The sequence below is a fragment of the Oryctolagus cuniculus genome, chromosome 5 (assembly GCF_051225735.1).
Source record: "Oryctolagus cuniculus isolate XC-2025 breed Fujian yellow rabbit chromosome 5, ASM5122573v1, whole genome shotgun sequence".
In the NCBI taxonomy this organism is placed as follows: Eukaryota; Metazoa; Chordata; class Mammalia; order Lagomorpha; family Leporidae; genus Oryctolagus; species Oryctolagus cuniculus.
Genome location: NC_142871.1, coordinates 44,401,552 through 44,427,335, shown reverse-complemented (window position 1 = coordinate 44,427,335; position 25,784 = coordinate 44,401,552). Strand labels below are relative to the sequence as shown.

Genomic DNA, 25,784 nt, shown 5'->3' with positions numbered 1-25,784 from the left:
ATTTTGATGAAATCCCATTTGTCAATTTTGGATTTGACTGCCTGTGCCTCTGGGGTCTTTTCCAGAAACTTTTTGCCTATGCCAATGTCTTGAAGGATTTCCCCAATGTTTTTTTTTTTTTTTTTTTTTTTTTTTTTTTTTTGACAGGCAGAGTGGACAGTGAGAGAGAGACAGAGAGAAAGGTCTTCCTTTGCCGTTGGTTCACCCTCCAATGGCCGCCACAGCCGGTGCACCGCGCTGATCTGAAGGCAGGAGCCAGGTACTTATCCTGGTCTCCCATGGGGTGCAGGGCCCAAGGACTTGGGCCATCCTCCACTGCACTCCCGGGTCACAGCAGAGAGCTGGCCTGGAAGAGGGGCAACCGGGACAGAATCCGGCACCCCGACCGGGACTAGAACCCGGTGTGCCGGCGCCACAAGGCAGAGGATTAGCCTAGTGAGCCATGGCGCCGGCTCTCCCCAATGTTTTAATACTTTGATGGTATCTTTTCCTAGATTTAGATATTTAATCCATTTTCAGTGGATTTTGTGTAAGGTGTAAAGTAGGGGTCTTGCTTCATACTTCTTCTTGTGGAGATCCAGTTTTTCCAGCACCATTTGTTGAAGAGACTTTCCTTACTCCAGGGATTCATTTGAGCTCCTTTGTCAGAGATAAGTTGGTTGTAGATGTGTGTGTTGACTTCTGGCATTTCTATTATGCTCCATTGGTCTATCCATCTGTTTTTGTGCCAGGACCAGGCAGTTTTGATTATAACTGCCCTGTAGTATATCTTTAAGTCTGGTATTATGATGTCTCTGGCTTTGTTTTTGTTGTATAAGATGGCTTTAGCTATTTGGGATCTCCTGTGTTTCCATATGAATTTCTGCATCATTTTTTCTAGATCTGAGAAGAATGTCCTTGGTGTTTTGATTGGAATTACACTGAATCTGTAAATTGCTTTTGGTAGTATGGACATTTGAATGATATTGATTCTTCCAATCCATGAACATAGATTTTTCTTTTTGTGTCTTCCTCTATTTCTTTAATGTTTTGTAATTCTCTTCATAGAGATCTTTGACATTCTTAGTTAAATTTATTCTAAGATATATGATTTTTTGTAGCTATTGTGAATGGGATTGATCTTAGAAGTTCTTTCTCAATCATGGCATTTCTGTGTATACAAAGGCTATTGATTTTTTTTGACAGGCAGAGTTAGACAGTGAGAGAGACAGAGAGAGAGTTATAGACAGTGAGAGAGAGACAGAGAGAAAAGTCATCCTTCACTCCTCTAATGGCCACTACGGCTGGCACTGGGCCAATCCAAAGCCAGGAGCCGGGTGCTTCCTCCTGGTCTCCCATGCAGGTGCAGGGCCCAAGCACTTGGGCCATCCTCCACTGCACTCCCGGGCCACAGTAGAGAGCTGGACTGGAAGAGGAGCAACCGGGACTAGTACCCGACACCCCAACCAGGACCACAGGTAGGGGATTAGCCTAGTGAGCTATGGCGCCGGCCGTGGCTATTGATTTTTTTTGTGTTCATTTTATATCCTGCCATGTTACCAAACTTTTTTATGAGTTCCAATAGTCATAATGGAGTCTTTTGGATCCCCTATACATAGAATCATGTCATCAGCAAATAGGAATAGTTTGACTTCCTCCTTCCCAATTTATATCCCTTTGATTTCTTTTTCTTTTCTAATAGATCTGGCTAAAACTTCCAGGAACTTATTGAATAGCAAATTTAGAGTAGGCATCCTTGTCTGATTCTGGATCTCAGCAGGAACGCTTCCAGCTTTTCCCCATTGAATAGGACACTGGTTGTGGTTTTGTTATAAAATTTCCTTGATTGTGTTGAATAATGTTCCTTCTATATCCAACTTGCTTAGAGTTTTCATCATGAAAGGGTGTTGTATTTTATCAAATGCTTTCTCTGCATCTATTGAGATAATCATATGGTTTTTGTTCTTCAATTTGATGATGTGATGTATCACATTGATAAATTTGCAAATGTTGAAACATCCCTGTATACCTGGGATAAATCCCACCTGATCTGGGTGAATGATCTTTCTGATGTGTTGTTGGATTCAATTAGCCAGTATTTTTTGAGGATTTTTGTGTCTATGTTCATCAGGAAAATTAGACTATAATTCTCTTTCTCTGTTGTATATTTTTCAGGTTTAGGAATTAAGCTGATGCTGGTTTCATAGAAGGAGTTTGGTAAGATTCCCTCCCTTTCAATCATTTTGAATAGCTTGAGTGGAATTGCAGTTAATTCTTCTTTAAACATCTGATAGATTTCAGCACTGATCCCATCCAGTCCTGGGCTTTTCTTTGCTGGGATGGTCTCTAATAGTGATTCAATTTCCATCTTGGTTATTGGTCTGTTTAAGTTTTCTATCTCTTCATGGCTCAATTTAGGCAGGTTGTATGTGTCCAAGAATCCAGATGATGTCCATTTCTTCCGGATTTCCCTGTTTGTTGACATATGGCTCTTTGTAGTAATTTCTAATGATTCTTTTAATTTCTGTGGAAATGTTGTTACATTTCCTTTTTTATCTCTATTTTTATTGACTTTGGTCTTTTCTCTCTTTTTCTTTTTTTGGTTAGTTGGGCCAATGGTGTGTCAGTTTTGTTTATTTTTTCAAAAAATAACTTTTCATTTTGCTGATCTTTCGTATTTTTTGTTTCAATTTTGTTTATTCTCTAATTTAATTATTTCCTTTCTCCTATTAGTTTTGGGTTTGGTTTGCTGTTGTTTTTCTAGGTCCTTGAGATGTATCAATAGCTCATTTATTTGGTGCCTTTCTGATTTCTTGATGTAGGCACTAACTGCTGTATATTTTCTTCATAATACTACTTTTGCTGTATCCCATAACTTTTGATATGTTGTATTGCTGTCTTCATTCATTTCTAGAAACTTTTTAATTTCTCTTTTTTTAAAGACTTATTTATTTATTTGAAAGGCAGAGCTACACAGAGAGAGAAGGAGATGTGGAGTGGGGGGTCTTCCATCTGCTGGTTCACTCCCCAATTTGCCACAACAGCCAGAACTGAGCTGATCCAAAGCCAGGAGCCAGGAGCTTCTTCCGGGTCTCCCATGTGAGTGCAAGGGCCCAAGGACTTGGACCATCTTCCACTGCCTTCCCAGGCCACAGAAGAGAGCTGGGTCATAAATGGAGTAGCCAAGATTTGAACCAGTGCCAATATGGGATGCTGTCACTGCAGGTGGCAGTTTTACCCACTATGCCACAGCACCAGTCCTTGATTTATCTTTTGATTTCTTCTATGACCCACTGTTCATTCAGGAGCATATTGTTCAATCTCCATGTGTTTGCATATGTTCTAGAGATTCTTGAGTTGTTGATTTCCAGCTTCATTCAATTGTAGTCAAAGACCAGGCATGACATGATTTCAACTTTTTTTAATTTGATGGGACTTGCTTTATGGCCTAGCATGTGGTCAATCCCAGAGAAGCTTCCAGACACTGGTAAGAAGAATGTGTATTGTGCAACTGTATGATGAAACATTCTGTGGATATCTGTTATGTCCATTTGTTCTGTAGTGTTGAATGACTCTGTTGTTTCCTTGCTGATTTTCTATCTGCTTGATCTCTCCATTGCTGAAAGTGTAGTACTGAAGTCCCCCATTACTATGGTATTAGAGTCTATCTCTCCCTTCAGATCCATTAACATTTCTTCTAAATAGCCATATGACCTATAATTAGGTGCATATACATTTACAACAGTCACATCTTCCTGTTGAATTGATCCATTAATCATTACATAGTGACATTCTTTGTCTCTTTTAACAGTTTTTGTGTTAAAGTCTACGTTGTCTGTTGTTAAGATGGCTACACCAGCTCTCTCTTGGTTTCTGTAGGCATGGAATATGTTTTTCAATCCTTTCACTTTCAGTCTTTGTGTACCTTTGTTGGTGAGATGTGTTTCTTGTAGGCAGCAAATAGTTGGTTTTTTTTTTTAATCCATTCAGACAGTCTGTATCTTTTAACTGGAGATTGAGGCCATTTACATTCAAGGTGACTATTGCTAAGTAGTGATTTGGTCCTATCATTTTTCCATTAATATTCATATTTTTTTAATTTGGATTTTCTTTGCACTTTTACTGGGAGATTTTTGCCTTCACCTTCTTTCACAGTGATGACCCTGTTTCTGTATTTTTGTGTATAGCACATCCTTAAGCATCCTTAAGGCTGGACAAGTGGTGACAATTTTTTAAAATTTCTATTTGTTATGGAAGGTCTTTATTTCACCTTCATTCATAAATGACAGCTTTTCAGGGTACAGTATTCTGGGTTGAGAGTTTTTTTCTCTTAAGACTTGGCATATATCTTGCTATTCTCTCCTAGCCTGTAGGGTTTCTATTAAGTCAGTTGTGAGTCTATTGAAAAGCCTCTGAAAGTAATCTGTCATTTCTCTCTTGCATATTTTAGAATCTTTTCTTTATGTTTTACTGTGGAGAGTTTGATTACAGTGTGTCATGGTGAAGATCTTTTCTGGTCATGTCTATTAGGATTTCTGTATGCTTCCTATACTTGGATGTCCATTTCTTTCTCAAAATTAAGGAAGTCTTCAGTAATTATTTCACCAAAAAGGGCTTCTAATCTATTCTCTCTTTCCACATCTTCAGGAACTCCTAAGACCCATATGTTGGCTTGTTTGATAGTATTCCATAAATCTCCAACACTGTTTTTAATTTTTTCAATTCCATTTCTGGCATTTCTTCAATCTTTTCATCTTCCCTCTCTTGTATTAAAGTGCAGTGTCATGTTGTCTTTCTTACTGTTGTCTCTTGAATTGCTGTGTTTATTATTAGGCATTTGTGTTGATACTTGTTAGATTTTTTTTCTCCCCGTGATGGCTTTTGTCTTTGAACTATGTAGCTTAGTGGAGTGCCCGCTCTTTCAATGAATATGTAGAGGAGTATGCTGAGTGTGGTCAGGGAGCTCTGTTCAGTGCTCCAAGGTGAGAGGAGTGTCCAAGGTGACACCCAAGTTGGGCATGGTAAATCTCTCTCTCATTTTTTTTTTATCAAAGAGAGTTTTATTCTGCTGTGTTGACATATTCTCATGCTCATCTCCTTTCCTCAAAGAAGAACAATACCTGGGCATTAGCTCCAGAGGGTACAATTTTCATCCACACTGCCACAGTAACCACATAAAGGATCCATACAGTCCTTGGTGTGAACACATATCCTGAAGCAATGACCCTCACCAGGGAATCAGGGAGCCCTGATCATGTGGAGCCACCCCCAGTGGCTGCTCAAAGTCCCAGCCACAGCCTGCACTCTCACATGCAGCCACAGTGTTTTCACAGTCCCAGCACACAAGGCTCCCACATTCACAAGCTCCCTGCCCCTGTTAATTCTCCTAGCCAGTCTCAGGTGTCTCCTCTTTACTGGTTGCTTGGCCTGCAGACACGAGCTGGTGCAGCTGTTAAGTATGTCCAAAATGACACCCACACTCTCTCAGGATATAGGATCCTATAACTTATAGGATATGTATTGATATATCCTATAACTCTTCTCAGTTATAGGATGCTGATGCTGGGTGATCAGGGAGAGAGAAATGTGTCCCCCCCTTTTCAGCTCTAGATTAGCATGTAAGCTGTCCCCCACAGGGCTCCAGCTGGAATCCCACCAGGCTCTTTCCTCAACTTTATCACCACTGGCTTGGCCTACTGCAGTCTGGTCTCACTTCACTCCAAAGCTGGTGCTGAGGCTCTTGGCTTCTGGTGTCCTGAGTTGTGCATGTCCACATCCTCCATGGAGATCCACAGTGTCCATCTAATTTGCATGGTGATTCCTCCCTAACTCTTCCCTGATGTTGCTCTCTCTCCACTTTTTTAAACTATCTTCTCCTAGACTAGAGCGATAAACTCCGTCCTTATCCTGCCATCTTTTTCCACTCTCTCAGTGGTTTACATTTCAGTCTCCTGTCGTTTTGCCCCTTGCTGGTGCAGTCGGATTGCTTTCAGTCCAGCTGGACTCCATTGCAAAGATAAACCATTACTGAAATTGAAGATAGTATTAATATAATAATAGTTAATATTTATTGAGCATTTATCATATTTCAAGCCTCTGAAATAAGGAGCCATCTTCCAATGACAAGACATCAAAGTATGCTTTCTTAGTTGTATGTAAAATAATGGGGTATCTTATAATTGATTATGTCTTAGACTGGAAGGCACATAGTACTTTTTTCCCCTCATTTTTTGGAGTTTCAAATGAAGGTTAACATGAGTGAGAGTCCTGTTGAGGGTCACATAATCAGCAGGACCCCAGCAGTCTACAGCAGAGCCCTGCTCATAAGCCATGCTTGCCTTCCAAGGTGTCAGTCTCTAAAATTTGCTATGGCCCATTTGTGGGGTATTTATCACAAAATCATAAGCCCTCTCTCAAGAAGAGAGAGAAGAAAGAGTTCATGCAACCTGCATTTAAACATATCTCTGATTTATATGAAAACCAGCAACTCTAAAGCTTTATGAGCAGAAAACACCAATTAAAATTATTTTGTCTAAAATTAAAAAAGAAATGAAAAAGGTAAAAAACCCAAAGTTACTCTTGACTTTATACTATTTTATTCCAATTCAATCACAAAAAATAATTAAACTTTTAGATGAGATAATGTTTTGCTAATCAGGGAAAAAGACATTCATTTATGCAATCAAGCTCCACATGCTAATTTATGTTTGATATTGTACCCAATGGCCAAAAACCAGCAGGGTTTACATTGCTTGTTTTCATTTTTCCTTCTTTTAACCATAAATTTCAGTTGATCAGAAGGAATTTTCTGTGGTTTTAAGTTAAATTTAGAATAAAAACATTGAGTACATGGTCACTATGTTGTGGAAAGAGTATGACTACATGCATTATCTGTGTGAGCTCTCTTTGTCTTTCTATTTTTGTTAAATCACTTCCTTCAGCTTGTCAAAAGTGGTATCCAGTAACATAACCAGCAAGTAAATGCCAACAAGTTCATGTTTAACATTCTTAAAATTTAAATGATCAAATTTGTTTTCCGTGAGTGTGCTAAAACAACTTAAAGGGAAAATATTTATATTTTGTAATACATTGGCTATGAAGTGCATAAATAAATCATGCTATAGTTTTAGACAACATTTTTACATTTAAGAAATGCATGGATGCCTTAATGAAAGGCATTTAGTGGAACAATATGTAGACACTTGGCATCTTTATATTTGAAAGCATTCTGCTCTTTACTGATAATACACTTAAAATAATATTGCATTGGAGCTCACAGTTGTGCAGGCAGGAATGACTTATTAATCTTCTGCCATGCACCAGGTCTGAGCTTATATCCACAAGTAGCTAGAATGGAGATCCTCCCCTCCTGGGGCTCATGGTGCTTTCATAGGGCTGGAGAAACACAGCTCTGGGTTGTACAACAACACTGACATGTATGACCCTGCTATGGGAGAAGTTGGTTCCATTCACACTCAGTTGCACATAGGTGTGGATACTGTCTTATTTTCAGACTATCTATCCTTCAACAGCTTCACAATCTTACCTCTTCTTAGAATTTGTAAGCCTCTCGTTTGCTGTGTTTCTCCCAGTAGTACTGGCACTGCTTCAGTTGATCAAGATCTTTGCTGACTGATCGTCCTCACCACTTGCCCTTCAGCCTGAGCTGAAAGGAAGGCATTTGTCTTCTTTGAAAACTGGGCACGTGGAAAACTCCATAAAAACTGACAGTGTAGGGACTGGCACCATGGCTCACTTGGTTAATCCTCCGCCTGCGGCGCCGGCATCCCATATGGGTGCCGGGTTCTAGTCCCGGTTGCTCCTCTTCCAGTCCAGCTCTCTACTGTGGCCCGGGAGGGCAGTGGAAGATGGCTCAGGTGCTTGGGCCCTGCACCCACATGGGAGACCAGGAGGAAGCACCTGGCTCCTGGCTTCGGATTGGCGCAGCGCCGGCCATAGCAGCCATTTGGGGGGTGAACCAACGGAAGGAAGACCTTTCTCTCTGTCTCTCTCTCTCTCACTCTCTATAACTCTACTGACAGTGTAATCATCAAGATGAAAGAAAAAATGACAATCTCTATATTTACGCTTTCCTCTGCATTACACTATATAACACTACCTATTTCTGGCTCCACAATAGGAAACAGGAAATATGGAAATTTTCTCACATTGTACGAGAATAAGCATCATTTTCACTCAGATTAAAAAATTCAAAAGATTGGGGCAGGCACTGTGGTGCAGCTGGTTAAAGCCACAGCATCCCATAAGGATGCCAGTTCCAGTCTCAGCTGCTTCACTTTTGATGCAGCTTCCTGCCAATGCACCTGGGAAAGCAGCAGCGGATGGCTCCAGTGCTTGGGCCCCTCCACCCAAGCAGGAGACCCAGAAGAAGCCCTGGACTCCTGACTTTGGCCTGGCCCAGCCCTGGTCTTTGTAGCCATTTGGGAGAGTGAACCAGTGGATGGAAGATTCTCTCTCTCCCTCTCTCCCCTCCCTCCCTGTAACTCTGTCTTTCAAATAAGTAAGTAAATCTTAAAAAATTCAAAAGACAAAATCTTTCAAAATATTAAAAGGATACACAGTACCTGCTCTAGCTGCCAGCTGCAATCACAGGAGACCCAGCGTTCAGACAGAGGTATTTCAAGGGAATGTCCCTTCCTCTCCATTCTCTCCTCCTCCTTTTCCTCTTTCTCTTTTTCCTCTTCCTTGCTCTCCTTACAGTTCTTTCCCCTTCCCTCCCTCCTGTCCTCTCTCCCTTCTTTCTTTCCTTCCTCCCCTAATTTAAACACGTCTTACACAATACTGTTATTTCATTCTTTCCTTTGACTTTTTTTCATTTAAAACATATCTTGTGGCTATTCCACACTAATACATGATAAGCTTCGTCATTTTAAAAAACAGCTCCATGCTAGTGCCTTGAATAGTTGTATCAAAATATACTGAGTAGCCCTCATTCATGAGTAAACTTGAACATATGTCATGTGACTAACGAATAAGTGTATAGACTTATGGCAGATTCTTAAAGAATGAAATGTTGAATTGAAGGATATTTCTTTTGGTCTATAAGAGATACTACTAAACAACCAAAGATCTAATATTGAGTTTGATAATTTTAAGGAGTGTCTTGAGACTGCAATTAAAATAAAAGACAACCAGCATGGTTTCCACAGTACCAGGAGTATCTGGTACTTAGTTAATTTGCTATTTTCCAGGTTTCACCCTTTTGTACTTTCCTTTGCAGATATAATAAAGGTTATCTGCTGAGTAGAAAAACAGCATGAAATCCAGCGAGTATGGAGATGTCTCACAATAATGGCTTAATCGTAGACGTAAAGTTTGCAGATAGAAATTTGAATTCTATTCCACCTTTGTCTTCTCTCTTCTCCATCATTTTGGGCACTGAGATTCAAAGCAAATCTGTCTTTAATATAGTTACTAAACTTTGTAGGATTTGGGTAATCTTTTTGCATGCTTTTATAAGCTGGAATTAGAGACAGCAACCCAATTCAGCCTCTTGCTGTGGAAACCACAGACTTCTAAAGGGCACTCTGCCTGGACATCACTTCATAGAGAATAAGCTCTGTCCCTGGGCGCCTCAAAGACTCCCCGCAGGACTTGTTGCATCACGTGACTTTGGCAGTACACTTAAATTCAAACCAGAGACGAACCGAGAGTATTTCACCTTTTAGCAGTTGAAATCCCTCCAATCTCCCTGAACACTTCCTTCCCATTATACCATCTCAGTTCATCACTAAGCATTCCTGGTTTAAAACTCATGTAAAATGGTCCATTTAACCCTGAAGACCATTTAATATGGGCCAAGGGGCACAAAGCATAGAATTTATCACCCTAATGAGGAAGGGGGAGGGAAAGACTATTAGTTAAATCTGTCTTCGAGGCACCGTCTACAGTGCCAGCATCCCATATGGGTTCCTGTTCAAGTCCCAGCAGCTCCGCTTCAGATTCAGCTTCCTGCTGGTGGTCTGGGAAGTCAGTGGAGGATGATCCAGTCCTTGGGCCCCTGTACTCATGTGGGAGACCCCAAGGAAGCTTATGATTCCTGGCTTCAGCCTGGCCCAGCCCTAGCCATTGCAGCCATTTGGGGAGTGAACCAGTGGATGGGCGATCTCTCTTTCTCTCTGTCTCTCCCACTGTTTCTGTAATTATAACTTTCAAATAGATAAATATACAAATATTTAAAAAGAAACAAAAAAATTCTACCTAATATGCAGGGATCATGAGAATCTGCCTGTTGATTTGTGGGACTGTTCATTTAGGCAAGAGAATCCCCAAATTAAGATGGTTTTGTGTTGTGTGGTGTGGTGAGAAGTTGTATTGTATGTTGTGTGGTGAATATGTTGCCCCGTGTTTTCATGAGCTGCCTTTAGGGAGTTGGGGCAAGTTGGAGTTTAGGAGCCAAGTGCATGGATTGTTGTCCTGTCTTTGGTTATGTTGGCAAGTGAGAATTTTCTCCCCAAGAGAAACCAATTTGTAAAATCTAGTTGTGGGGAGCAACTCGGACTAGACTGTTACTGGAATTAAGACTTATTCTATGCATCTGCTCTCCCACAATATGGCGCTGGGAGAGGAGAAAACAGCTTCTACGCAGCTGCCTCTCGCCAACTTGAGTGATGACCTGCAGGAGCTGATCCTGCTCCTGATTGGAGGAGAGCAGCATACTCGGCATGTGGGTAGCAGAGTTGGGATTGGTGGAAGAGGACTATAAAGGAGGAGAGAGACAACATGCACCAGGAACATCTAAAGGGAACACCTGAGCATGGAGGTGGAAGGGTCGGTAGCCAACCCGGGAAGAACCAGCAGCAAACCCGGGAAGGGCTGAGCAGACAAAAGAACAGCGCAGGGTCCTGTGTCGTTCCTCCATGAAGAGGGGGAGCGACACTAGTCAGCAACATCTCTGTATTTCTACAATGGCAGTGCGTTCAATGACTCACTGAGGAGGAAAATGAGAATAGAATTCTCACCCTCCTTTTCTTAGCACACTGCTTTGTTTTCTGACCACCTAAGAAAGGTCTCCTTCAGGGAGACGCCTAACAAGACAGCCAAGGCTCTAGAAAAACCACGCTGCTTTATATAAGATGGCAAGGCATGATGACACATTGCTTAGTCAATGTTCTATTAGTCAAGTCTTGTAGCAGTGTTGACTTTGGGAAAATAAGAATGAAGCTCCGTCAAGGCCTGAAGTCCTATGGGTGGCAGAAGAGCCAAGGCAAAGGTAGCGAATGGCTGCTGGGAAGATGAGAAGGGAAATTCCACCACCTCTAGTCCATGCTGAGCTATGAAAGGAAAGACAGAAGGTGAGTAATCCATATGGCCATGGAAACCATTGAAACTGTCCAACAAAGAAGTCATTCTAAAAGACAATGGCAGTGAAAATAGTGGGAAAGCACACAGAAGGAGTGATGGAGCTAAAGCACTTTATCAAGGAGAAAGAATAGAAGGAACTGCTTGTCATTTGACCAGGTGGTGAGATTAATGAGATGCTAAAAGAGGAAAAGGAGCTGTTGAGATTAGTCTGGGAAGTAGGTCTTGGAAAAGTTTTTAAAAAACAAGCAGTGGGGCTGGCCCTGTGGCATAGCAGGAAAAGTTGCTACCTGCGGTGCCGGCATCCCATACGGGTGTGGGTTCGAATGCCGGCTACTCCACTTCCAATCCAGCTCTCTGCTACGGCCTGGGAAAGCAGTAGAAGATGGCCCAAGTTCTTGGGCCCTTGCACCCGCATGGGGAACCCGGGATAAACTCCTGGCTCCTGTCTTTGGATCTGCGCAGCTCCAGCTGTCGCGGCCAACTGGGGAGTGAAGGAGCAGATGGAAGACCTCTCTCTCTCTCTCTCTCTCTCTGCCTCTCCTTCTCTCTCTGTGCAACTCTGACTTTCAAATAAAATAAATAAATCTTTAAAAAAATCAAGCAGTGATCTAAGTGCTTTGGTATGAATATTTTTAAAAAAGAGTTATTTGTTGGCCGGCGCCAAGGCTCAATAGGCTAATCCTCCACCTAGCGGCGCCAGCACACCAGGTTCCAGTCCCGGTCGGGGCGCCGGATTCTGTACCACTCTCTGCTGTGGCCCAGGAAGGCAGTGGAGGATGGCCCAAGTGCTTGGGCCCTGCACCCCATGGGAGACCAGGAGAAGCACCTGGCTCTTGCCTTTGGATCAGCGTGGTGCACCAGCCACAGCGCGCCAGCCGCGGCGGCCATTGGAGGGTGAACCAACGGCAGAGGAAGACCTTTCTCTCTGTCTCTCTCTCTCACTATCCACTCTGCCTGTCAAAAAAAAAAAAAGAGTTATTTGTTTATTTTTATTTATTTGAAAGGCAGTGTTACAGAGAGAGACAGAGAGAGAGAGAGAGAGAAGGAAAGACAGATAGAGGTTTTCCATCCACTGATTGACTCCCCAAATGGTCACAACCCCTGGAACAGATCTGGTACAAAGGCAGGAGCCAGGAGTTTCATCCTGGTCTCCCACATGGGTGCAGGGGTCCAAGCACTTGCTCCATCTTCTGCTGCTTTCCTAGGCACATTAGCAAGGAGGTGGATTGGAAGTGGAGCAGCCAGGTGTCAAGTTGGCACTGATATGGGCTGCCACCATCACAGGCAGAGGATTAACCCACCACCCCACCATGGTAGCCCCAACCTTTTTTTTTTTTTTTTTTTAAGAGGAAAGGAATTAATATTGAGTCTGTTGTAAGGCCCAACACCCAGACTTCAGGATCTCATGGGCAAAGTGTCACCCTACCAGATATCCCGCAGCTGTCCTGGAAGCTCTGGCTGTCAGGAGGGCCTGGCTGCTGGCAAGATTAAACACCTCCACCAGCACCAGCAGCATTGATAAGCCCTTGACACTGCAGCCCCGAGTTGCGGGTATTCCCAGAGAACAGGAATACGCAGGGTGTACTCTGGGGGAGAATTATTTTGTGACCCCATACAATGTTGCTCAATTTTCTCCTTTCCTTCCTGGGCAAAGCAGAGTGGTGACTGAATCTTATTCCAGGTTCTGCTTCCTGTGAGGGACACATGGGCCCTTGCTGCTCAGGCTAAATTCTCCATGTACGTGAGCTGCCTCTGAGTCCTTAGAAAGCCGCATATGGTTTCATTTCCAATGACATCTGGAAAGCGCCGGGTCAAATATCATCTTGTGGAGATGTCCTTCCTAGGGAACATAGGGAATGGGACGACTCTGTTCTCTTCGGGAGATTAGCAGGGAGTGAAGCGCTCAGCTTGATGTGGATGGAATTTAAGTGAGGAATTAGAATAGCGTTTCTTTCCTTTACTGTCTTTCTCAGATTACCTTCAAGAGGAGAGGTAAGGGCAGAAAAAAGCAGAAGAGGAGGGCAGAAAGAGCTCCTGGGGTAAACACAGGAATTTAAATACATTTAAAGAAAATCACAACTCTCTGAACCTCGTTTAACTACTTACCTTATGCGTCGGCACTGAGTGGATTTTCATGAATATTTTAGATGGGAAGAATTTAGAAATAGTCACTGCAATTTGTTTCTTAAGGGAAAATAATTTTCATTTACTTTTAAATGATAAAACAAGATAGACCTTGTCACATTTACACAGGTAAAAATATAACTGGCAATAGAGAACCCATATTCTGTCCATAACAGAAACAATTTATGAGCAGCCTCTCCCCTCCCCAGAATTGGCACTGAGAAACCTGATAGCACAATAGAAGGATGGAGCAGAAAGCACCCCTCCCCCTCCCTAACATCTAACAAGTTCCCTCAAGTCTAATCCCCCCAGCAAGGGATCCCACATTTTTCATTAATACAATACAAAAACATATGGTTAAGAAAAGAAAAAGAACATAAAGAAATGAGTAGAAGAGTTACAGAATTCAAAGAAAACACATTCCCTAGTTCATACCCACATCTAACTGCCTAAGAAATTTCAATGAAAATCAGATGTGATTTTCAACATGAATTTTGCTCAAATAAAATATGAGCGACATATAAGGATTTCTCTATGGAGCGGTAACAATATTATCTTCACTTGCATCGAGTTCTAATTATATAGGGCTATTGGGAGAATTAAAATGAGATAATATTTATACACTCTTCAAGAATTATATAAATATATATTCCCAAGTTATGAAACTATATTCTTACTATTCAGGGAGTATGGACATAGTTTAGGCAGAGACGAAAAGATAGATTTTTGGTCTAACTATGTATTAACATTAACATAAATTGGAAGTTGTTTTCAGAGAAAAAAAGATTCTGCTATCACTTTTGTTATTTTATTGTTTTTAGAATTTGTTCTTTTTTCCTAAAAGAAAACTCCAGAGAAAAGTAACTAGTATTTGTCTGTGTATGAGTGTGTGTGTGTGAATAGTGTGTGTGAGTGTGTGTGGCTTTCCCAGTGGGAACAACATGTAGGGAGAAAACCCTGCCCTACAGGTTCCAATTTTCTCAGCTAATCCTGAAATCAGGATGAAAGAATGAAAGGAGAGAAGAGAGGAGGAAATAAAGGGGACAAGAGAAAGAAGAGGAGGAGAGGGGAGGAATAAAGTAGGAAAGAAAGCCAAGGGCGGGCGCAGCAAGCAAATGGTGTTAGCTCCTGAAGAGTAACTTGTGTTTTTCTGTGCGTACTGGCTACAGCACAGTGCCACTCTTTAGGTCATCTTTTAATCCCAGGCTTTGACTTCCTTTCATCTTTCTGAATCTGATCTAGTTCCTCTTTGGAAGGTGCTTAAGGGACTGACCACAAAATCTCACTCTACGGAAGATTAAGACAAATAACAGGTTGAGGAAGAATTTGCTCTTCCGTTTGATTTCAGGCCTGTGAGAATATTTCCATCTTTATTTCTATTTTAAGAAAAATGTAATTCCTTTGCTGGGGTTGAAAGCTGACATCCTAACATCAGCAGCAAGGAATATCTATTCTGCATTTGTCGACATGGGACGGCGGGTTGTGTGTGAGTACGAATGCCAACAAAAGCCCAACTTTGCTCCTCCAAAGTGCACAGCCATTCCTCCCATCAACACTAAAGACCTACTGTGTGGCATGCATTCACTCTTCAGGCTCTGTGAATACAGGAAGGAACAAAACAGAAAAAATCCTTATTCTCAAGGGTGAGAAGTCAGGTAGCAAAAATTGGTTGTACCCTAAAACATCAATTAATTGTCAAAGGTTATTTGCTTTGAGTACTCTCATAGTAACTCTGAGTAAGATATATGATTTTTTTGAAATTCTAGATCCAGGAAATATATGTTCTGAAAATCCTAGAACATTTTATGAAATTGGAGTATATACAAAATAGTCATTTTGAAACAAATCTACGATTATTTTGTTAGTTTGAAGAACAAAAATAAGTTACTGTAATGTTTGTTAAAATTTTGTTTTGATTTTTCAAATTTAGAAACTTATTTTTCCAATCTGCTTCATAGAACAGGCATGGATTGGAGGGAAAAGTTCTTTAAAATATCTCCCTAGGAAGGAACACTGGGATCATATGGAGAAATAAGACTAGAAGATCCATCTGCTATACCTGTCCAAGGCATTTTCGCTATGGCCTCGCTAATCAGTCAAGCCCCTTTATGCCTCATGCACACTTCCTCTTCTTCTTCCTACAATCTGGGTTCATTGCCCCACAACGTTGTGTGGCCTAGTTGTCCCTCTCCCAGGCCTGCCCCCTATTAGTCGCCACTACTCTTCACACCCAATGCATGTGGCTGCAACAGCATTTACTCGTCATATTCCCCTGCCTCATGAAAACATAAAGGTACCTCTTACCACATGATCACGTGTATAGCACCAGAAACAGGGGCATTCTTTCTCTATGGTAACCAGGCACGCATCTGCCTCCTCACCAACTGGACATGGACCTGTACACTCACCTTCCGCTTTCCTCCTTTGTCCTAGACACTAGACCAACCTCTATTTTTTTTTTTTTTTTTTTTTTGACAGGCAAAGTGGACAGTGAAAGAGAGAGACAGAGAGAAAGGTCTTCCTTTTGCCGTTGGTTCACCCTCCAATGGCTGGCACGGCCAGCGTGCAGCCACCGGTGCGCATCATGCTGATCTGAAGCCAGGAGCCAGGTGCTTCTCCTGGTCTCCCATGTGGGTGCAGGGCCCAAGTAGACTAACCTCTATTTTCTGTTCCTATAACCCACTGCATCAAGAGGGATTTGGGACTCACCCCCTTGATAATCTCACTGGGTATCTTAATAGGAACCAGAACAGGAAGGACTGAACTGGCCATTTCAGGAGACAAGGCAAATAAAATTGAAGGTCTATCTCTCAGTCTCAAAGAAAACCTAAACGACCTAGCAGAGCAACTGTCTCACCTCCAGGATCAGGTGGATTCACTGGCAGCAGTACTCCAGAACCGGCAGGGACTAGACCTCTTCACAGCTGAGAGAGGAGGGCTTTGTCTCTTTATGAGTGACGAATGCTGCTTTTACACCAATAAATTGGGTGTGGCAAGAGATGGGATTGAATACATAAAAAGACATGCTAATGAAATGTATTCACAAAGTAACTGCTTCATTTTGTCCATCGTTTCTAGCATGGGCAATGTCTCTAGTATCCTCTCTTGTCCTCATAATCATAGTGCTATTATTTCTGCCATGTATAATTAACTTATTCCTAAGGTTTCTGCAGGAACGAATAACTGCTATATCTCAAGCCACCTTGCAGGAGCAACACAAGACCACTCTTCTTCTTGAATCAATCCGATCTTGAGTATAGATCCCCACTCAAGCCCTGGCTCCATGTCTATGCTCAGTATCAGGAAGTAGCCAGAGATAAATCAGTGCCCCATCTCCTTATCTATACTCAGATTGATGGAACAAAAACACAAGCCTTAGCCATTCTTGCTCACTGCCCAAAAGATTGATAAACATTGGAATTTATTCTCAGTCACTGAATCTCAGTTGGGTCTCACACCCTATTGCCTTCACACCCCACCCTGCATTCCAGGTTCCCAAGGCCCTGTCCAGTCCCAGGAATTCCCCTCTGCTTGCTCTCCTTAGCCCTCCTAAAATATAAAATGGCCTGGCCCCTGGGGGCTGGGGCTTTCTGCCATGTGTTCCATCAATGTGCACGCTGGCAGTTGATCACCCACCTCTATGAATTTATTTTCTCCGAATAAATTCGGTCTGGCTGTAAACTCGTTAAAAAATTAAAAATAAGAATAAAATAAAATAAAATGTGTCCCTTGGGGCTGGCACTGTGGCATAGCAGGTAAAGTCACCACTTGCAGTGCTGGCATCCCAGCTGCTCCACTTCTGATCCAGCTCTCTGCTATGACCTGGGAAAGCAGTAGAAGATGGCCCATGTCCTTGGGCCCCTGCACTCACGCGGGAGACCTGGAAGAAGCTCCTGGCTCCTGACTTCTGTTCGGTGCAGCTCCGGCCATTGTGGCCATCTGGGGAGTGAACCAGTGGATGGAAGACCTCTCTCTCTCTCTCTCTCACTCTGCCTCTCCTTCTCTCTCTGTGTAACTCTGACTTTAAATAAATAAATAAATCTTTAAAAAAAGAAATGTTGATAAAAAATAAAATAATAAAATAAAATAAAATATATCCCTCAAAGCTTTCCAGTTTCTCTTTTGTTGTGTTTCCACAGAGCCCAGACCAACATCATGCATTTCATAGCTTTTCAGGGAACACATATCACTTTGCAAGGGAGTATAAGACAGATTCTTCATTTAGAGAGCTCTTTAAATTCATTCCAGAACAAAACACTTCATGAGTTTGGATCTGAAAAATAATCATATTATTACATGGTTTATAATTCAAACTTTTTGATCTTTAAGAACCCAATCTTTGCTTTTGGAAATGGGCAGTGCTGCTTATTCAAAATTTATTGGCAGAGATGACACTGCCTTACTTTTCATTTCATTAAAAAAAGCTTTAATGTCTTTAAAATAATAAAAGTGCTTTATTATTTTATACTTCAGAAATTCTGTACTATGAAATTACATCAAGTGTGACTTGGTCTTTCCTAGCATAGGATGAGGACAAAATGGCCTGCTTTGCCAGTGAGTATTGGACAGACTGATAATGTGATGGCAGACATAATGGGAGCATAGTTTGTAAAGAAACTGTGATCAAAATATTGGATGTGATTTGTGGTCCAGGAGGTGGGTTGTTAGGGGTCTGCTAAGACTGATTTCTAGGAGGTAAGTAAGAGAAGTGCCAGAGACACAGCTGGGAGATGAGTGGAAAATCTGTTACCAATAAGACTAACCTACAAACTAAAGGCAGGAGCATGGGAAAACTAGTAATTCAAATGACTTATCTTTTTAAAATATTTATTTATTTATTTATTTATTCATTCATTCATTCATTCTTTCAGGTGGCTCTTTAGTCTGCTGGTGTGCTGTTAAGGACCTTACAACATACTTCTATGCAGTGTCTTAATGGTACTGCCTAACCCCTGCCTACTACAACGAATGGATTTTACTTTATGGAAGAAGTAGACAGTTTTCCAAAGAATTACCAATGGATTCAATAGGATCAATGGCTGTTCTATCATTCGTTATTCACTGTTGCATAACAAAGTCATCTAAAATTTAGGAGCTTAAAACTGCAAGCATTCAGCCTACCGTTTCTGTGTGCCAGGAATCCAGGTATAACTTAGCTGAGTATCTCCGGCTCAGGGTTTTTCCCAAGGTTACCATTAAGGTGTGAGTTGGAGCTGCAGTCATCTCAAGTAGGCGCACTGGAGAAGACCTGCTTCCATGATCACGTGTGTGGTTGTAGGCTGCAGACCTCAGTTCCTTCCCACATAGGCCTTTCAGCAAGACAACTCACAACACGGCAACCTGGCCTCCTTCAGAGCAAATGAACAACAGAGTGGGAGAGTGAGCAAGGGGGAAATCACCACCTTTGCAACTTCGTCTCCAAAGTGGCCTTACAACATTTTTACCCTCATCCATAGGTAAGAGTGAGTTACTATGTTCAGCCTACACCCAAAGCAGAGAGGATTACACACAGGCATGAAAGTTAGAAAGTGGAGGCTGCTATACACAGTACTTCACAAAGAGATCTATATCATTATGCATTTTATATCAACATTGTAGAATTTGTATTTATTTCAAAGGGAGGTGGGAGCAGAGAAAGAATGAGAGAGAGAGAGAGAGAGCCTTTCCATCTTTTGATTCACATCCCAAATTCCAACCACCAGGCTGAACCAGACCAAAGCCAAGAAGTGAGAACTCACTCAATGCTGGTCTCCCACATGGTTGATGGGGAACCATCATCTATTGACTCCGAGAGTACACATTTGTAGGAACCTGGAGTCAGGAGTGCAACTGGAATTCAAACCCAGATGTCTTGACATAGAATGCAGATATCCCAAGCATCAGACACATGCACCAGACACCTGCTCTTCCCATTATATATTTTAGAACAGAAGAGACAAGATATGTAAGGAATAGGTATTCACCTGCCCCAAAGCAGAAACTAATGTTTTCTCAAAATACCTTTCACTCCTGTGATTACATTCTGTGTAGTATAATAATAATTGGTTAGCTCTCCTGACATACTGTGGTAGTTCAACCTTTGTTGTATGGAGGCCAAAGTCTTCTTTTTATAACTTCTTGAAGGAGAAGCTTATACAAGAACCTTGAAGATATTCATGGAAAAGCAGGCATTTAGTCTAGTGTAAGGATGCTGCATCCCACAGGGAAGTGCCTAGGTCGGATTCCTGCCTTTGGTTCTTGATTCCAGCTTTCTGCCAATACAGACTCTGGGAGGCAATGGTGATGGCACAAGTAATAGGGTTCCTGACACCCACACTGGAGATGTGCACTGGGGTCTCAGCTCCTGGCTCTGGTCTTGGCCCAGCCCTGGTCACTGTCTGCATTTGGGGATGAGAACTCTGTCTTCTGGTTGTCTATCTCTCTCTCTCTCTCTCAAAAAATATAAATTTTTTTAAACAGTCAAAAATGTGTATTATGAAAAAACTGTGCATGGATTTCTAAACTTTTTGCACCAAAATAAACCTGTGCTAACTTTTTACATTTCTTAACAGGATCTAGTTTGAAATATTGAGAATGATAAGATACCATTTTAAAATGACATCCTATCAGAGTAACATATTTTGCTAAAGTGGAAGCAATAACAAACATCAAATTTATGTTGAAGTTTGGATGGAAGAATGGTAAAATCACTGGGAGTTTCTGAAAAGTGTATGGAGACAGTGCCCCAAAGAAACCATATGGGTGTCGGTTCTAGTCCCAGCTGCTCCTCTTCTGATCCAGCTCTCTGCTACAGCCTGAGAGAGCAGTGGAAGGTGGCATGGGTACTTAGGCCCCTACACCCACATGGGATACCCAGAAGAAGCTCCTGGCTCCTAGCTTCAGATCAGAACAGCTCTGGCCATTGTGGCCAATTGGGGAGTGAACCAGGAGATGAAACGCCTTTTCCTCTGTCTCTCTCTCTTACTATCTGTAACTCTATCCCTCAAATAAAGTAAATAAAATTTTTAAAAAAAAAAGAAACCAGTAGTATACAAATAAGTATCTCACTTTAAGTAGGAATAAGACTACATTAAAGATGAAGTTTGCAGTGGCAGGCCATCTGCCTAAATTTTGGAGGAAAAAAATTCATCTTGTTTATGTCCTGATTGAAGATGACTGATGACTAACAAGAGAAACAACAGCCAGCACTATCAACAGCTCAACTAGTTCTGCTTACATGATTCTGGTTGAAAAATTAAAATGGAGCAAACTTTCTGCTTGATGGATTCCAAAACTGTTGTGCCCAGATCAGCTGCAGATAAGAGCAGAACTTTCAATGGGAATTTTAAACAAGCAGTATCAACATCCTGAAGCATTTGTTCTAAGAACTGTCACAGGAGATGAAACATGGCTTTAGCAGCGTGAGCCTGAAGACAAAGCACAATCAAAGCAATGACTACCAAAAGATGGAAGGGCTCCAATCAAAGCAAAAACACTGATCGTGGACAGATCTCATAGCCAGAGTTTTTCTGGGGGAGGTTCAGGCATGTTTTTTTCTCTAAGTGGCCAAAGAAAAATAATATCAGCCTATTAGGAGAGTGTCTTGAGAAAGATGGTGAAAGCTTTGGATTTAGCAGAAAAACTCCCTGGACAGTTCCACTAGAGCGTCCTTCTTCACCGTGACAATGCTCCTGCCCATTCTTCTCATCAAGCAAGGGCAACCACTGTGGATTAGGCATTCACCTTCAGGTCCCGGTTTGTCTTCCTTTGACTTCTTTTTGTTTTCTAATCTTAAAGCCATCTTTAATGTCTGGCATTGTGGTGCGGCTGGTTAATCTGAGGATGATGCAAATATCCCATATGAGTGCTGGTTTGAGTCCTAACTGTTCTGCTTCCTATAGCTGCTCATGTCCCTGGGAAAGCAGTGGAAGATGGTCCAAGTGCTTGGGCCCCTGCAACCACCTGGTGGACCTGAGTGGAGTTCCAGACTCTGGCTTCCGCCTGGCCTGGCCCTGGCTGCTGTGGCCATTTGGTGGAGTGAACCAGCAGATGGAATCTCTCTCTGTTTTTCTCTGTATCTCCCTCTCCCTCTATAACTCTGCCTTTAAATTAAATAAATCTTAGAAAAAGAAAAAGGATGAAACAAAGAAAAAAGAAAGAGAGCAAGGACACACATTTTTCATCAATAATAATATAAAAAAGACTTCTTGATGTGGTTAAATTCCCAAGCCATCACTTATCGAAGTGTCTCAAACTTAATTTTTTATTTTTCTTTTGATTTCATTTTCCATGAACTTTTGAAGTCTTTCCATGTTATTGCTTTCTGTCTTTTTTTTCTAATATGAAGAATTAGAGTTAGAAATTTCTCTGTATGCACTGCTTATACCTACATTTCCCATGTTTTGATATACTGTATTATTATTATTTAGTTCCAAATATTTACTAGTTTCCTTTGGAATTTTTTTTATCTATAAGTGTTGTTTAATTTCCAAATATGTTAAGATTTCCAAATATACATTTGATATATATTTCAAATATATTCCTTTATTAGTAGTAGTTGTTTTAAGATTAATAACATGCATTTTAATGTATCAGAGTCTACCCTCAATAATATTAAACTAAGTATGTGTAAGAATCTCACAAAGGTCTAACTCCCTTTTCTCCTTTCTCAGTTTTTGTTATCGCTTGCTATATATGTTATAAACCTCATGATATCTTATTTAGGTGTTAAAGAGTCAATGGATAAAGAAATTACAATATGAAAAAATTTTATATTTATGAGTATACTAACTATATCTGGCACTTTATTCCATTAGCCTTCACTTGAAGATCTTCCTTACATGCTTAGTATAGTTCAAGTCTCCTGGAAATGAATTCTCTCGGATTTTGTCAATCTGATAATTCTTTACTTCAACTTCACTTTTGGAGGAAACCATCTGGTTATAATTTTAGGTTCATAGTCTTTTTTTATTTTAAGAAAAATTGATGACTTGCTATTCTGCTTTCTATTATTCCTGATTAGAATGCAGCAATCCTTGTTATTATCACTCTCCTATAGACAATGTGTGTTTTCCTATCTGCTTTTAAGACTGTGTTCATTGGAACAATCACTTCATCTTTGCCTTCTCTGTCAGGGCTCTCAGTCCTGTTCTGTCTGTTGTTCAACATCTGAACTAGGTGTAGGTGTTTGGTGCAGTGATGAGACACTGTTGGGACATCGACATCCCATATCAGAGTACCTGGGCTGAAGTCCTGGCTCTGCTTCTAATTCCAGCTTCCTGCTGATACACACTCTGGGAGGCAGTAGATAATGATGATTCAAATAGTTAGATCCTTGCCATCCATGTAGGATAACTGAATGAAGTTTGTCGTTCCTGATTTGGGCCTGGGAGGTTGCAGTCATCTGGGTATTGAACCATCAGATATTTGTATAATTTTGATCAGTTATATAGTTGCTTGTGTTTTAGGGAAAGATTAGTCCCAACATCATGGCTATAAAGTACCAACACTAAAACTGAGGCACAGAGAGGGAAGAGTAGGAGATTCTGTAGACTTAGATGAGGCAGACATGAGCCAGCCCAGGAGTGGCTGACGGGCATGCATTCTGCTCAGAAGTCAGTAAATGCACAGAAAGGGAGAAATTTAGCATAGATTAGAAGAAAGTAAAAGGGAGAGGCCCACAAATTTGGGACCAACTGAGAGATCTCATTTTGAAAGACTTAGTAAAATCAACAATGGAGCTGTGGCCGAGTATGAAGTAGAAAGTGTTCTAGGGATAAAAGGAAGATAGTTAAGACCAGATTTGTTTCTTTAATAGAGATGCAACTGGTTATTATTGAGATTAAGAAAGAAAAAAAAGCAACAGAGTTACCTTTGTGTAATCCCCCATGGGTCTCATAGCAGCTGGATGGGGAAAGCCCTAGTCACGGTCAGATCTCCGCCAGGGAGGAGAAGCCTCTCCTGGCTTCCGGCATCAGAGCAGCACAGTACGATGCCAGGGCAGCCCGCTTATTTCTCTGCTCGAAGATGTAGTTAGAAAGTTTGGATTTTATAATCTGAGTCTGCTTCCGAAATGGTTTCTGTGGGCTTTTTCCAGAAGGATTTTTATAAACAAAGCAGTTCCTAAAAGAAACCTGTATCTGGAAGGCAGAGGAAAGCTCAAAGGGGTATTTTTTTTTTTTTTTAATTGCGGTTGGCAGATACATTTTCATCACCTGGTCACAGTATTCCTAAATTCTGAATGTCGGGCTATTTTAATTAGTGAAATCAGAATCTGGAAAGCTCATTACACATCTCACCGAGGCAGCCTCTTCTATAAATGAGAAAGACAGTGGCAGAGCCTCTCTCTGTTCACAGATATCAAGAGATTGTTACAAGTCGACCCACGTAATTTCCCAGAGTAACCAACTAGTAAACGACAGATCCAGGATTTGATTCCAAGTCTGACTCTATACGCTGATTCAGCATCCCGGAGTTGTTGCTTTGCCGCGTTTCTGCTGCACTTCTTGTCCATTGTTCTGTTGGTATCAGTGAAAGCCTGAACAGACACTTCTATCAAGAGATCACTGATAGATTGATAGACTAGTGAAAAGCAAAGGAGCAGGACTACTAAAACTGACCACACTGTTGAACTCAGATTCTGATTGCAGGAAATACAATGCTGGTGAAGAAAACGTAGGTTTTCCTCCTTGGTGGCCCTGCAACCCTATACTTCCTCTTTCTCAGGCCACACTGTCTCGAAGAATTACACATCTGGGCTAATCACAGGCCCAACGCACCAGATCTAAATCTTTTCCCACTCATAAACAGGCTCCCATAAGACCAGTGTTTTTCCAACTGAGGATCGTGACCCATTAGTGCACCACGAAATTAATTCAGTGGGTCATGACTAATGTAGTTTCTTTTTTTTTAATTAAATAAAACAGAGTGCATTCTCTACCACTCTACCCCCACTCGTATTTTAGGCTTGAAGGAGATTTTCTTTGATTCATATTGGGTGGCCTAGGGTAGAAGTAGTTTCTTTTCATTTCAATTTTTCTTGAGTTAACATTCATTCCATATTTAGTTTACTGGAATCAGCAGAAATCCTGACCAAGAAAAGTCTCTTGCAGAGGCTCCTTAAAAGAAGAGACCCTGTTTCCTTGGAGCTGTTTATATAATAATTAACTCAGGGTGCTGTAGCAGTCCTCCCAGCTTTCTCCTTGCCTGGGGCTCTCAATCTATAGACTTCTCAGGTTAATTGCGCCACTCTAATTCCTGCCTCCTCGGTGCAAGCTAGAGCCTAAGTGTCTCCTGGTGGAGCCTGGAGGGCTCTTTGAAGCTCCAGCTGCCGCCATACCGCCATAACGTGGGGCCAGAGGCTGAGATTCAGCTGGGGTTTGAGTTAGTCCCACTCCCTCCCCAAATGGAAAACCACATTGAAATGTTTCTACTCTGTGCTTTGTTCCTAAAACAAACAATATTTAGCTAACGATGGTGTAAGGGGTTACCATTTGCCACAGTGATAAATAAACTGGTAACCACAATGATGAGGGATGAGGGGAGCATTTTGTGGTCTTGGAGGAATGGGAAGTTCTCCTCCACTGGAGACAGACTGCAAAGGATGAAAACCATCAAAATGAGGAAATAGATCTGTTCCTTAGAACAGAAGCTTTGTTGGCTGCAATGGGTGAGCGTGCTTTGTATTTGCAGGTGATTGCTTATTAACAGGTGGAGGACTTTGTCAAATGATTTCTCTGATGCAGACTCCAAGGGTGGAGATATAGCTATTTTCCCTATTTTTTTTATTAAAAAACTTTTCATTTGGGGACTTATAAAATCTGAAAAAAAATCAGATAACTGAAGTTTATGGATCAAAGTAAATTTAATGAGATAAAATTTAAAAATAGGGTAATTAAAATTTAGATGTGGATAGTTTCTCAAAGTAATTCACAAGAATCCATCTTTTCTATCATTATATTGTAAGTCTTCTTATTTATGTAAGTATTTGGTTTTAAGGAGATTTGGTGAAATTTGCACTCTTTAGGCTCCTGGGATACAAATTAGTGCTTAAAAAAACCAAACCATGTAAGTTTTTACAGTGTCTACTAACCAGAGGCATATCTAAATTTACACTTATTTTTCTAAAAGATAAAAATATGATCTTGCCAATATAATCTATTTTTGTATATTATTTTTAGATCCCAGACATGTTCCAAAAGATAAAAGCACTACAGGAAAGACACTCTTGAAGTTCCATTTATATTAAAAGGTTTTTGAATAATCTGTAATTGAAATTTGACCACGAACTATTTGTCATTGTGGTAGTTTAGAGTGGCACAATTATTCAAAATGAGCTTTCTCAAGGTTAGAATCTATTTCCAACAGCATCTGCAATA

The 25,784-nt window shown here is 41.1% G+C and overlaps 1 long non-coding RNA gene across 1 annotated transcript in view; it reads left to right on the top strand.

Moving 5' to 3' along the window:
- The window catches only part of LOC149126486 (uncharacterized), a 33,454-nt gene extending 11,415 nt beyond the window's left edge, over positions 1-22,039 (top strand). Inside the window, exon 2 of the long non-coding RNA XR_016233409.1 lies at positions 18,300-22,039. This is a non-coding gene — a long non-coding RNA (uncharacterized LOC149126486). The remainder of the gene's footprint in view (positions 1-18,299) is intronic.
- Positions 22,040-25,784: the final 3,745 nt, after the last annotated feature.